Source organism: Ornithorhynchus anatinus, chromosome 4 (assembly GCF_004115215.2).
Source record: "Ornithorhynchus anatinus isolate Pmale09 chromosome 4, mOrnAna1.pri.v4, whole genome shotgun sequence".
NCBI lineage: Eukaryota > Metazoa > Chordata > Mammalia > Monotremata > Ornithorhynchidae > Ornithorhynchus > Ornithorhynchus anatinus.
The window spans coordinates 50,978,581-50,987,773 of NC_041731.1; the positions used below are offsets into that span (position 1 = coordinate 50,978,581).

Sequence of the window (9,193 nt, forward strand, 5' to 3'; positions counted from 1 at the left end):
CAGCAGTTTGTTGAGTGGTCAGTCCAGAAGAATAAGGTGACAGGGCGTGGGACCAGCACTCCTTCCAAAGCATATAATGGAACTATCCTTTCCAAATGCCTAGTTGGTTCTCAGGGCCCTCACAGAGAAGCCTAAGATTATGGGCAAACCATAGCCTGAACCCCCCGGGAACTGTGTGAGTCTGAATGCCTTCAGGCCACACCACCTACTCCTCGCCTGCTCCAGAGCCAATGCATCCCCTCTCCCAGCTTTCCAGAAACACAGGTGGTGCTTCTGAGGCATGGGACTCAGTGTCAGGAACCAAGATGGAGGGAAGCTGGGAGTTTAAATATCATATATATCAGACATAAAGGCATCTGGGGACATCTCACTTCTGGGTATGGACAGGCTAGCTGAAAAATGGCCTGCCTGGTATAAAAGCGGAAGAATGACACCCTTCTAGACACCCTCCCTGTAGGCTTGGAACCTTAGATAAATAAAAAAGGAAATCTGGGCCTGGATATTGATAAACAGGATTTGGTTGAGGTGGTGACAAAGGCTGGGTCAGAGAACATTGCAGTGTAGTCATTATACCCCAGGGGAAAGCCCCCAGAGTTATGCCCACTAGTCACCTAGCAGCATGGGCACACCGTGGCCTAGTGGCAAGAGCAAGGGCCTGTAGTCATGAAATCTAACTCTATGTTTAATCCTGGCTTTGCCACTTGCCTGCTGTGACGTTGGGCAAGTCACTTAGTTACTCTGTGCCTCAGTTTCCTCAAATGTATCAATCAATTAATCAGTCATATTTATTGAGCACTTTCTGAGCACTTATTAGGCAGATCACTATACTAAACACTTGGGAGAGTAAAATATAACAGAGTTGATAAACAAGTTTCCAGTCCACAAGGAGCTTACAGTCTAGAATGGGAGACAGACATCTGTATATTAGGGATTAAATACCTGTCTTCCCTCTCCCTTCGACTATGAGTCCCATATGGGAGAGGAATTGTGTGTGATTTGATTGCACTGTATCTAAACTAGACCTTGGCATAAAATAAGTGTTTAAAATACTATTATTATTATTATTAGTAGTAGTAGTAGTATTAATACCAGAACGATTGCATTTGGAGGTGGGGTGTGCTGGGACAGATGTGTTCACGGAGTCGTTTATGGGTCGGAAATGACTCAACAGCATAAGACAAAACAAGACAAGTAGCAGTAGTAATAGAAGTAGTATTATCATCTTGAAAGGCCTGGGTATTGAATTGGGACTGAGGCCTAGGAAGAGGGTCTCACCCCACAATAACAGTAACCCCCTTGAAGTATTCTCTTGTGGACTAAGGGGGCTAGGAGCCAAGCTCGAAGTAGACAGGCCCACACCAAAGTCAAGGGGATCTCTGGATCAGCCTGGGGCTGGTTGGGGGACGGGGGAAAGGGGAGGACATAGCAGAGCATTTGGGGGCTGTCAGGGGAATTCCTGACATCCCATGAACTGATGTTTTGGAGACATCTCCCAGAATCCCCTGAGTCTTGGCTGGGACTTTGGAAGCAGACTCTCCTGTTGGCAGCTATTACTGGGGTGAGAGGCACACAGACCTCACTCTTGGTGCAAGTCCAGGTCCCAGAGAGGAAGGCATTATGCAACAGGATTTATAAATCACCAGATTCTTTCTAAGACAGGTGCAATATAAACCAGGAGTATCTTTACTCTCGAACACGTAACTACACGTACGACAAGTGTTTATGTAGCCCCACTTTTAAAATTCTATTTTAGAGTCGCACAGAAATCATTTCATCTTTTAAAAATTCAAGTGGCAACCGAATAAAGCAACTCTGTTTTCTGGAGCTCAAGGGGTACATGTAGCAGGTCTTCCAGACAGTTTGGCCCAGGGTCCAAGCAAGGTGGATGGAATAGAGGGAAAGAGAAGGCAGAAGAAGAAAGACTTAGGGAAGCAGCTTGGCCTACTGGAAAGAGCATGGACCTGGAAATCAGAGGTCCTAGTTTCTAATCCTCTGCCACTTTTTTGCTATGTTATCTTGGGGAAGCCACTTTCCTGTACCTCAGTTTCCTCAACTGTAAAAAGGGAAATCAATACCTGTTCTCCCTCCTACTTAGATTGTGAGCATGATGTGGGACAAGGACTGTGTCCAATTTGATTACCTTGTATTTATTGACACATAGTAAATGCTTAACAAATACTATAATAAATAATAAAACAAAGGTAACACACGTGAACAAATACAGAGGCCACAGACACTCACACACAGGCACTCACACATATGCACACACTTGCACAAACATTAACACCGACACACACTCTCACAGACACTTTGCAAACAAAGGAACAATGATGAACACTCATAATCAATTGGTGTGATCTAGTGGTTAGAGCAAGGGCCTGAGAGTCAGAAGGACCAGGGTTCTAATCCCGGCTCTATCACTTGCCTGGTCCCCCTCTAGACCATATGCATATTATGGGCAGGGAACGTGCCCACTACTTCTGTTGTATTGTACTCTCCCAAGTACTTAGTAAAGTGCTCTGCACATAATAAGTGCTCAATAAAAAACACTGATTGATTGAACCTTAGAATAGGACAGACGGGCACAGGTCAGCTTGGTAGCAAGGATAACCCTGATCTAGTTTCCCTCTCTCCACTATCACCATGGACCTTGGAGTCAGAAGAACCTGGGTTCTAATCCTGGCTTCCCCTCATGTCTGCTGTGTGATCTTGGGCCAATCACTTAACTTCTCTGGGCCTCAGTTACCTCATCTGTAAAATGGGGATTAAGAGTGTGAGCCCATGTGGTTCAGGGACTGTGTCCAACCTGATTAACTTGTATCTACTTTAGACCTTAGAACAGTGCTTGACACATAGTAAGCGCTTAACCAGTACCATTATTATAATTCTTATTAACATTGACCCTGCTGTCACTTTCAGCATTGGTTAGGCTACTCTCTGGGTTTCCTTTGCAATTCCCTGAACCCTGCCTTTAGGAGTCTAGCAGGATCAGGAACTCCAGGGTGCAGAAATGGGAAAAGGGATAGTGGCAGCAGCTGCTGGGTGACCTGTGTTACTGCCATCTCTGCTCACAATTTCATATCCCATGTTATCCAAAGGCAGGAGCTTTCAGGTTTCCATGACTCCTGATCACTTTCCCAATGAAAGATCAACTAATGCTCTTGATCCTCTGAAAGGAGACTGAAGGAAGATAACTAAGGGCAATACAAAAAAAAGTCCTAGCCCTAGTCCTATGAGAACGATGTATGGAGATCAGAATTAGGAAAGGCAGGTTTAGGGGTCTTTTCCTGGATCAGGTCATTGGCAGCAGTTGTCTGTGACTGGTCCACATGGCATGAGCTGAGTAAAACAGCCTGGGGAGGACAATTGCCAGCTTTAATACATGTGACCTTTCAGTGTTTCAGTCACAGCCCTCAAGGTAATCTTAGAACCGAAGTTGAGGACTTTGGCTGTCGTTGAGACTGACAGGGCAACTGTGTTGTCGGTAGAAACATAAAACAACTGATTCATGTTCACTTCCATTTGCTCTCCCCCAACCAACCTTGCTCTGTCTTCTTTCCAGTAAAGTTGAAAATTCCAAATCCTGGCTCTCCTGATACAGGATCTCCAGGACAGGGCAAACTCTATTGGGATAGCTGATTCTGAAGCCACTGTTAAAATGGCATATCATGAGAGAAATGAGAGGACAATAGACCAGTTTTGAGTTCAGTTCTCCTCATTTGTAGTCAAAGAGTTCTGAGTGTTTAGGAACATTTCTCCCACTCAATCACCTCAAAGCACCCAATCACCTTACCTCCTACTACCTCACTCTGCTATTCTCCTACTACAACCTATTTTTCTAATACAACCCACCCTGCACAATTTGCTCCTCTAATGCCAACCTTTACCTATCTTCATCTATCTCGCTGCCCGCCTTATGCCTATATCCTGCTTCTGACCTGGAAAGCCTTTTTTATATCCAACAGACAATTACTTTGCTCTTACTTTGCTCCCCTTCAAAATCCTATTGAAGGTATATCTCTTCCAAGAGGCCTTCCCTGATTAAACCATCCTTTCCTCTTTTCCCACTCCCTTCTGCATTGACCTGACTTGCTCCCTTCATTCATCTTCCCTCCCAGCCTCACATCACTTATGTACATATCTGTAATTTATTTATTTATATTAATGTCTGTCTTCCCTTCTAGACTGCTTGTTGTGGGCAGGGAATGTGTCTGTTATATTATTGTGCTGTACTCTCCCAAGTGCTTAGTATGGTGCTCTGCATACAATCAAAACAATACGTGATTGACTGATTGTTTAACTGATTACCAACTCTGTTATATTGTACTCTCCCAAGTGCTTAGTACAGGACTCTGCACAAATGACTCAATAAATAAATAACTACCCTTTTAGAAACATAGACTCACCCAAGTCCCTTGAGCTTACATTTAAATTCAACCTCTAGGGAAAGTACTTGTGTATATGTACGGGAATTCAATATTTCTCTGTCTCCCTATTTAGAGTGTCTGTTCCTTGTGGTTAGGGAACGTGGCTTGTGTTTCTGTTCGATCTTCCAAATGCTTAGTACAGAGTATTACCCTCAATAGATGCTGAATAGATGTCCTTTACTACTACTTCTGTATCCTGAGAGCTGTGGAAGAAGCAAAATCACCACTCCCCATTTTCATGTCCAGCTTGATTTACTTGTATCCACCCCAGCACTTAGTACAGTGCCTTACACATAGTAAGTGTTTAACAAATACTATTATTGTTATTATTATTATCCTATGAAAGGTAATGGCCAAGCCAGTGTGGGACAAGATCTCCATTTGTTTCCGAAAGCAATTCCAAATCCATAACGGCAAAAATCACCCAGCCTCATTTTCAGTCCGGTCGTACTGGATAAGCAACAAGGGGCCATGGTATTTGGAGCAGGCTGAGGTTCTCTCTAGGGTAGGGGTGAGCAGATACGCACAGCTGCTCTGGACAGCAGCTGGCCAGGGGTCAAGGCTTGGGAATGGAAAAGTCTGAAATTCTGTTTTCTAATCAGGTGGGAGTGCTAGGCCAGACTAGCTGGGTTGGGCTCTGAGGTGCTCAGGATGAAGACACAACTCATGAAACATTAGACTTCCTGATGGGGCAATCCTTGCTAATGTTAGCTTGGTGCTTAAGGTCAGCTTGCTCCATGGGGATTCCAAGATGGTAATTTTCTGTGAAGAAATCCTTTCCAAATATATACATTGCTCTGGGCAGCCTTGGCCCATGGAACACTGAGAGGAATACACATTCAGAGGAACAAAGATTGTCAGTCTGGGTTAAGCAAAACTAGAGTGGAGTTATGTGCAGCTGTTCCAAAGGGCTGAAGGAGGTTCAGGATTAGCACTACAGAAACTAAGAAGAATTTGTAGACTGCTTTAAAAACCTGGCCACTTTAGTAGGGACAGAGGCAGGATTGAAAGATGATGGATCAGACAAGAGGCAGGAAGGAGTAATAAAGCAGGAAAAGGAGAGTAAAAGGAGAGAAGAGAAACCTGGACAGAAGGAAGGGAAAATGGAGAAAGTGAGGAGAAGGGAGAGGGGCCAGTAAGGTGAGGGAAAGCACTGGTTTTCTTCCTTCCACATTGCCACCTCTGCCATGTCTGCCCGGCGGGGACAGCCTAGGACTGACCTGTTCACCTGAGGCCAGACATGGCACTTGTCTCAGTGGTGGCAGTGCCTTTAAGCTCCTTATGGGAAAGGAATGTGTCTACCTACTTCATTATATCATACTCTCCCAAGTGTTTAGTACAGTGCTCTGCACACAGTAAGTGTTTAATAAGTACCACTGATTGATATGTTGAATGATTGATTGGGTCTGTGAGCCCAGGCCTAGCAGCCAGTCTCAGCCACTGTCTCCTAACTCTTCCCTGCCTCTTCTTTGCTGGCATGGGCCCTCATCTCCCTTCCTACAGGACCCTATAGGATTTTTAGGTCCCAAGTGACTCCCAGGTAATAATAATAATGATAGTAGTAATAATAATAAAGGTACTTGTTAAGCACATACTATGTGCCAAGCACTATTATAAGTGCTGGTGTAGGCACAAGTTAATCATCTTGGAGACAATCCCTGTCCCACAAGAAGCCCACACTCTTCATTCCTATTTTACAGGTCAAGTAACTGAGGCACAAATAATAATAATAATAAAGTTGGTATTTGTTAAGCGCTTACTATGTGCAGAGCACTGTTCTAAGCGCTGGGGGAGACACAGGGGAATCAGGTTGTCCCACATGGGACTCACAGTCTTAATCCCCATTTTACAGATGAGGTAATTGAGGCACAGAGAAGTGAAGTGACTTGCCCACAGTCACACAGCTGACAAGTGGCAGAGCTGGGATTCGAACTCATGACCTCTGACTCCAAAGCCCGTGCTCTTTCTACTGTGCCACGCTGCTTAGTGAAATGATGTGCCCAATGTCATACAGCAGGCATGTGGTCTAGCTGGGATTAAAACCCAGGTCCTTCAAACTCCCAGGCCTGTGCTCTATCCACCAAGCCTCCCTGCTTCTCTAACTTCAAGGGGGAGTTAGAGCAGGCCTCTAAATTTGGGGATTGTCTTGCTTAAATCAGATGACTGGTCACCTTCCAGACTGTGACACTGGAATAACAATGAAGGGGATTGAGAAAAAACTTAAAAAAGCCCAAGTAAGTATCAAGGGAGGTTTTTGTTTTTTCTTCCCTGATTTGTCAAAACGGATTTCTTGTAAATGGATTTCAGTCTTGAGGTTCCTGCCAATAGGATGTGAGTTATTTCATCATCTGCAGTTTTCAGCTCAGCTCTCAGTTATAGCTCAGCTATTAATTCCCAATATTGCATTTTTGTTGTTGTTGGTACTGTATATCATATTATAGCCTGAATCTAATTTGCTCTGGGAGTTGTGATGGTGCCCGAGGCTGAGGAAGCCCTTCCCCAACTCCCCTTCCTCTCATTTATCATCCCAAGGAGAAAGTCCTGTCCTTGTAGAAGCAAGAGAGTAGACAGGAAATCCAGTTCATCCACCTTGGAATGGACTGAAGGGAGTGGCAGTTTGTACTAGGGATGGTTCTCCGTGGGGAGTTGAGGAGTCTGAGAACAGACATTCTTCCTATCCCATCTACCTCCATCCAGGCAGGAATGAACAGTCAAACTCCTGACTGAAAGACTATTGAATTGTTATATTTTGTCTTACTCTAAAGATTTGAAATGATCTTATCTTTTGAGACTAAGCTAGTTGTGGACAGGCAATGTGTCTTTTAATTGTTATATTTTGCTCTCCCAAGCACTTAGTACTGTTAATTGCATACAGTAAGTGCTCAATAAATATGATTTACTGACCTACTAACTGACACTCCTCTGTGCCTAACCTTCCTGCTAGAAATGATGGGCCTCATAGGGGTCAGGATTGCTCTTTCAACCAATTTTCATGTATTCTTTCAGGGCTTAGCATAGGGTTACACATAGTGAAATCTCTCAGTGATTTTTGTCACGATGACGATGAAGACAGCAATTTGTATCACCAATATCATCTGTTTTAGCAATATCAAGGTCCAAGATTTTTTTGGATATCGATACTTTGAGTACCCTCTTTAGAGCATGGAGACTGTGTGACCTATGCTTGATATTGTTTAGTAAATTCTGATTGCGCAGACATATGAAGATGCTGAGCCTCTCTGCCTTCTTTTCTGGGTGATGCAGATGGAGATAAACTACAGGAATACTTCAGAACATTGAATGAATGGACTTAAATTAAGCAGGTGCCACTACGTATGAGCAAGTGAAAGATAATGCATCTACGAATCTTAGATAAAAACTACAGAATGGTATATTAGCTTTCAGGAATGACTTAAAGAAATCTTGGTGTTCTCTCACTATCCATTCAATATGTGAAAGAAGCATGAAAGGAAATTCCAATCTATCAATCAATCTATCCTACCTACTGAGCACTTAACCGTACTAAGTGCTTGGGAGAGCACAGTGCAAAAAGTTGGTAGACATGTTTCCTGCCCTCATTGAGCTTACAGTCTAGAGGGGAAATAGACATTAATATAAATAATAATTACAGATATGTACATATGTGTTGTGGGGCTGACAGAAGGGTTGATGAAGTATGTAAATTCAAGGGCAAGAGTGAAGCAGAGAGAATGAGCTAAGAGGAAATGAGGCATTAGTCAGGAAAAGCCTCATGGAGGAGATGGGCTTTTAATAAGGTTTTAAAAGTAGGGAAAGTGATTGTCAGAAATGAAGAGTGAGGACATTCCAGGCCTGAGGAAGGACGTGGGTGAGAGATGAGCAGTGAGATAGACAAGATTGAGGTACAGCAAGTAGGTGACATTAGAAGAGTTAAGTGTGCAGGCTGGGTTGTAGTAGGAAAGCACTGAGGGAAGGTAGGAGGGATCAAGGTGATTGAGTGCCTTAAAGACGATGGTGAGGAGTTTCTTTTTGACAAGGAGGTGGATGGACAACCACTGGAGGCTCTTGAGGAGTGGGGAAACATCGCCTGACTGTTTTTTTAGAAAATGATCTCGGCAACAGAATGAAGTATGGAATGGAGTGGGGAGAGGCAGGAGGTAGGGAGATCAGCAAGTAGGCTGATGCAGATGCTGGACATTATCTAGAAAAGAAAACAAAAGACATAGTTTAGCTACTACTACTACTAGTCCCATCTCAGGGTCGCCCCTGGAGAGTGTCCAGTACTCTACCAGTCTTGACTATGGGAGGGAGAGTCAAGCAGAGTCCTACCCATTTCATTCCTAGCTTGGCCCGTGGCTAGCGAGTGGAAGACAATCTGCTACAAGTCAAAACTCACCTGTGCTGGGCAACAGTAGCATGGGAGAGAATCAAGGGCAAAAGTCAAGTTTGCTGTGTGGAAGGAGACAATGGTAAACCACATCCATATTCTTACCAAGAAAATTCTATGGATCCACTACTAGAACGCTTGCAAATGTAAGTGGGGTGTTCTGGGAGTGATGTGTCTATGGCGTCGCTATGGGTTGAAGACAACTCAACAGCATAAGGCAAGACAGACTACTACTAGTAGTAGAAGTAATAGTAGTAGCAGTAAGTAGCACTACCTGTCAGCTGTGTGACTTTGGGTAAGTCACTTAACTTCTCAGTGCCTCAGTTACCTCATCTGTAAAATGGGGATTAAGACTGTGAGCCTCATGTGGGACAATCTGATTACCCTGTATCTACCCCAG

At 43.9% G+C, this 9,193-nt stretch overlaps 1 non-coding gene across 1 annotated transcript; it reads left to right on the top strand.

Annotated features, from left to right (window-relative positions):
• The first annotated feature begins 8,654 nt into the window (after positions 1-8,654).
• LOC114811526 lies at positions 8,655-8,792 on the top strand. The gene has a single exon (XR_003759223.1). It is a non-coding gene; the product is annotated as a small nucleolar RNA SNORA7 (small nucleolar RNA).
• The last annotated feature ends 401 nt before the right edge of the window (positions 8,793-9,193 follow it).